Source organism: Pteropus vampyrus, unplaced genomic scaffold (assembly GCF_000151845.1).
Source record: "Pteropus vampyrus isolate Shadow unplaced genomic scaffold, Pvam_2.0 Scaffold27, whole genome shotgun sequence".
Classification (NCBI taxonomy): Eukaryota; Metazoa; Chordata; class Mammalia; order Chiroptera; family Pteropodidae; genus Pteropus; species Pteropus vampyrus.
In genome coordinates this window covers 1,675,503-1,681,418 of record NW_011888808.1, presented here as the reverse complement: position 1 = coordinate 1,681,418, position 5,916 = coordinate 1,675,503, and the positions used below count along the sequence as shown (strand labels likewise).

The 5,916-nt window shown below is 29.4% G+C and overlaps 2 pseudogenes; both read right to left on the bottom strand.

The window, feature by feature from the left end:
• Window positions 1-1,166: 1,166 nt before the first annotated feature.
• Window positions 1,167-1,284, bottom strand: LOC111737508 (annotated as a pseudogene).
• A 2,565-nt stretch (window positions 1,285-3,849) lies between these two features.
• Window positions 3,850-3,967, bottom strand: LOC111737507 (annotated as a pseudogene).
• Window positions 3,968-5,916: the final 1,949 nt, after the last annotated feature.

The window sequence follows — 5,916 nt, the reverse complement described above, 5'->3', positions numbered from 1 at the left end:
ACTCTACTTTTACTTGGAAGAAATAAATAAGCAGATTTTATATAAAAAATATCAAGCTTAACACATTGTATACAGATTTCTGCAGTAATATAGAGTTAGATTATGAGTTGAATTTAACCTATTTTAAATTACTAAACTTCTTTCCAGATTTCAGATAGGATTTTTTTAATTCATATGTGATACAATAAGAAATATTATTCTAGATAATTATACTAAAAATTCAAAATAAGTTCTAATAGAGTATAGGTTTATATTGAATGCTTTACATATTAAATATTGAAATGTTGCTCCCAACCATTTGTTTACGCTGTTCTTGATTGTTTAAGCCTATTTGTAAAAACATTTCCATAAGCATAAAGACTATTTTTTACAGTTTATTTTTTTTGCAGTTTATTAAAACTATTAATCTATTTGATAAACTTTTGCAGTTTAATAAAGCTTTATTAATCTATTTGAAAAAATAGAAAAACAAAAACTATTGTATAGGCAACCTTGATTGTCTACAGTGACATCATATTTTCTCTTTTGAATCTTCTATTTTCATTTGTAGTTTATGTTAACGAGGCCTATGCAAGCTTTCCTTCTTAGTAAATGTCCCTTCTTTTGGGGTATTTCTTATCTCTTCTACATACTTAAACTATGCTCATTTCCACACAGTCTCATTCTTTGCTACAAATGATTTAATTGAACATCTTAAAACCCTAAATTAATATTTAATAAATAATTCTTTCTTATTTGATAATGTATTTCTTTGTTCCAATTACAATAGACAGCCTATGACTTCCAGGAGTGTGGTAAACAAGGCATCGTGTGGAATCTGACATCATGCACTGTCCCAGATTAAGCCTCCTCAATCTGGGCTGGAGGGCTATTTTAGGTGATTTTACCTAAAAACACAGTTCTATATTTTATGTAATCACAACTCCACAAATATTGGAATCCAGTCAGTATGACCTGTCTCTTTAATGTTTCACATCCTCTGTGTTATAAAGACCCTGTCCTAAACTTATGCCAACAATTAATTCAACAAAATGCTATATTTACAGAGATTAAGATATATAGTGATTGCTCATAGCTTTGACTCTTAGGTAAAGAAACAAGGAATTTGAAGGAAGGAATTTATACAAAACTCATATCTGCAAAATATAAAAGATAATTTTTTTTTCTGCCTACAGCACCCGGTATTTTTAGGTGGTCTCCCATCCAAGTACTAACCAGGCCCAACCCTGCTTAGCTTCTGAGATCAGATGAGATCAGGCGTGTTCAGGGTGGCATGGTGTACACGATAAATTTTTAAGTATTATGTTAATGTAAATGTTTTCCTGGGTGATTTTTGTTGTTGTCTTGTGTTTTTTTATTTGTTTGTTTTTTTGTTTGCTTTTTTTGTTGTTGTTGCATACACTTAGTGGCTTTTAGACAAATTGTAACACTCATGATTACATTTGGAAGAAAAATTTACATTTCTTCCTTATTCAGAGCCTTGTTTCATTTTATTTTATACTGTGCATTTGTAGTTGTGTGTGTTTGTTTGCCTATGTGGGTCCATGTACTTGTCTGGACATGTGTTTGCATGTCTGTGTGTACATTAGAATTACTTGAAATAGACACCAGAAAAGGATATACATATTCGATTACTATAAGAAAAGACATAAATGTAATGATCGTAAATAAAATAATGCTCAAAAATATATTTTAAAATGCTCAAAAAATTTTGTATTTTCAGATCCCTTTGTAAAAAATATTCCTAAATTAACTATTTTTCCCTTTTTGTAGCTGTTTCAAATTTCTTGGCAGAATGAACAATATAATACCAGTATTCTACATTGAACATTTTTTTAAAGTCTTCAGGATATGTCAAATGATAATAATTTCCTCAGAATCATTTGGAGAGTGAACATTAAATATAGATACTTTATGAACATTGCCATCATATTGTCATTCTTTTCTTTTTCCTTTAATTTGAATTTTGTGTGCAAATGAAAGCCTGAAAACTAATGGGATTTGCACTATGGTTGGTACCTCAGAGTACTGCTTTTAAAATTGACATTTTGTGGAAAATGAAGCAAAAACTCATTATGAAACAAATTATACAATTAAATAAAAAGTAGCAGCTGGGAATTGCAAGGATTTTATGTGAAAATCACAGCAAACATTGCTTAACTTTATGGAATCAGATTTCCAATGGATTTGTTATCTGCTGTGGGAGATTCACAGCGGCAACTCAATGACGACTACACACAGAGAACTTGCATTTCTGCAAAACTTTTCTTCTCTGCCCACCTCAATTACGAAAAAGCAGCAGAACACATGCATTCACTTAGGAAAAAAATATATATATTCTATGACCTGGTAATGCAGATTTAAATGACCTGCTAATTGTGATCTATTTGGAATTTAAGCCTTGCATTATACATGATTTTAAAATTCAATACATTCAAATTGATCATTGTTACAATAGCATTGAAATGTAAACATTTACTTAAATTAAGTTGAATGTATGTAATATACACTTTGTGTATTTTATATGTATGAATGTTCTAAACATCACACTGTTTAGATTGTTTCATTTTTCGGTTCCTTGTTCCAGTCAAGTGTCTGGAAACTGATACCTTGAGAATCCAGACCATGCTAATCTTAGCCTTTTCATTTGTATAAGACTTTTGCTATGTTTCCATTTGATAAAACTCTACTTTTACTTGGAAGAAATAAATAAGCAGATTTTATATAAAAAATATCAAGCTTAACACATTGTATACAGATTTCTGCAGTAATATAGAGTTAGATTATGAGTTGAATTTAACCTATTTTAAATTACTAAACTTCTTTCCAGATTTCAGATAGGATTTTTTTAATTCATATGTGATACAATAAGAAATATTATTCTAGATAATTATACTAAAAATTCAAAATAAGTTCTAATAGAGTATAGGTTTATATTGAATGCTTTACATATTAAATATTGAAATGTTGCTCCCAACCATTTGTTTACGCTGTTCGTGATTGTTTAAGCCTATTTGTAAAAACATTTCCATAAACATAAAGACTATTTTTTACAGTTTATTTTTTTTGCAGTTTATTAAAACTATTAATCTATTTGATAAACTTTTGCAGTTTAATCAAGCTTTATTAATCTATTTGAAAAAATAGAAAAACAAAAACTATTGTATAGGCAACCTTGATTGTCTACAGTGACATCATCTTTTCTCTTTTGAATCTTCTATTTTCATTTGTAGTTTATGTTAACGAGGCCTATGCAAGCTTTCCTTCTTAGTAAATGTCCCTTCTTTTGGGGTATTTCTTATCTCTTCTACATAATTAAACTATGCTCATTTCCACACAGTCTCATTCTTTGCTACAAATGATTTAATTGAACATCTTAAAACCCTAAATTAATATTTAATAAATAATTCTTTCTTATTTGATAATGTATTTCTTTGTTCCAATTACAATAGACAGCCTATGACTTCCAGGAGTGTGGTAAACAAGGCATCGTGTGGAATCTGACATCATGCACTGTCCCAGATTAAGCCTCTTCAATCTGGGCTGGAGGGCTATTTTAGGTGATTTTACCTAAAAACACAGTTCTATATTTTATGTAATCACAACTCCACAAATATTGGAATCCAGTCAGTATGACCTGTCTCTTTAATGTTTAACATCCTCTGTGTTATAAAGACCCTGTCCTAAACTTATGCCAACAATTAATTCAACAAAATGCTATATTTACAGAGATTAAGATATATAGTGATTGCTCATAGCTTTGACTCTTAGGTAAAGAAACAAGGAATTTGAAGGAAGGAATTTATACAAAACTCATATCTGCAAAATATAAAAGATAATTTTTTTTTCTGCCTACAGCACCCGGTATTTTTAGGTGGTCTCCCATCCAAGTACTAACCAGGCCCAACCCTGCTTAGCTTCTGAGATCAGATGAGATCAGGCGTGTTCAGGGTGGCATGGTGTACACGATAAATTTTTAAGTATTATGTTAATGTAAATGTTTTCCTGGGTGATTTTTGTTGTTGTCTTGTGTTTTTTTATTTGTTTGTTTTTTTGTTTGCTTTTTTTGTTGTTGTTGCATACACTTAGTGGCTTTTAGACAAATTGTAACACTCATGATTACATTTGGAAGAAAAATTTACATTTCTTCCTTATTCAGAGCCTTGTTTCATTTTATTTTATACTGTGCATTTGTAGTTGTGTGTGTTTGTTTGCCTATGTGGGTCCATGTACTTGTCTGGACATGTGTTTGCATGTCTGTGTGTACATTAGAATTACTTGAAATAGACACCAGAAAAGGATATACATATTCGATTACTATAAGAAAAGACATAAATGTAATGATCGTAAATAAAATAATGCTCAAAAATATATTTTAAAATGCTCAAAAAATTTTGTATTTTCAGATCCCTTTGTAAAAAATATTCCTAAATTAACTATTTTTCCCTTTTTGTAGCTGTTTCAAATTTCTTGGCAGAATGAACAATATAATACCAGTATTCTACATTGAACATTTTTTTAAAGTCTTCAGGATATGTCAAATGATAATAATTTCCTCAGAATCATTTGGAGAGTGAACATTAAATATAGATACTTTATGAACATTGCCATCATATTGTCATTCTTTTCTTTTTCCTTTAATTTGAATTTTGTGTGCAAATGAAAGCCTGAAAACTAATGGGATTTGCACTATGGTTGGTACCTCAGAGTACTGCTTTTAAAATTGACATTTTGTGGAAAATGAAGCAAAAACTCATTATGAAACAAATTATACAATTAAATAAAAAGTAGCAGCTGGGAATTGCAAGGATTTTATGTGAAAATCACAGCAAACATTGCTTAACTTTATGGAATCAGATTTCCAATGGATTTGTTATCTGCTGTGAGAGATTCACAGCGGCAACTCAATGACGACTACACACAGAGAACTTGCATTTCTGCAAAACTTTTCTTCTCTGCCCACCTCAATTACGAAAAAGCAGCAGAACACATGCATTCACTTAGGAAAAAAATATATATATTCTATGACCTGGTAATGCAGATTTAAATGACCTGCTAATTGTGATCTATTTGGAATTTAAGCCTTGCATTATACATGATTTTAAAATTCAATACATTCAAATTGATCATTGTTACAATAGCATTGAAATGTAAACATTTACTTAAATTAAGTTGAATGTATGTAATATACACTTTGTGTATTTTATATGTATGAATGTTCTAAACATAGCACATCTCTATCTTTGTTATACTTTTTATCTGAAATATTTAATATCAATGTTGCTATTAGTACTTGTATTTTCTAATAATGTGAATTGCTTTTCTTTTATTTAAAAATATAGCATATAAAATTAGAGTCTATATTTGTTGAATAAAGCTCATTCTTTTATCGAGGGAGAAATCAATATGATATTAATAACATCTTGGTTCTAAAACAATGATTTTTAAAAATGTTTTAACATTTCTGAAATTTCAATCTGCTTGCAATCAATTGCTTGTTGTTACTATTAATTGGCAGTGTTTCATTTTTCCTATCTTATTATAAAATAATGGCACAATACAACCAATGTTGTTAGTGTTTTTTCTTATTCTAAAATATTGATAAAAATATATTTGAAAACACTTTCATGTACATTATTAATTGTTTAATTCATCAGATATTTATTGAAAATCTAAAGCATATTCTGCACTATGAGTAACAATAAGTTTGACATGAGCTCAGCCTTTATGGCACTCTGAAACTAGTGGGAAAAATTAGCAAGATAACTATTCAATAAAATATGTTATAAGATTATCAACACCATGCATGGATGGTGAGAAAATAATTTTGGAAAAGATAAATAGTGTAGACCTCAGAATAACTATGTTTTGGAAGATCAGGGCTTGAAAGCGTGACATTCCAGAGAGAAAGATTAT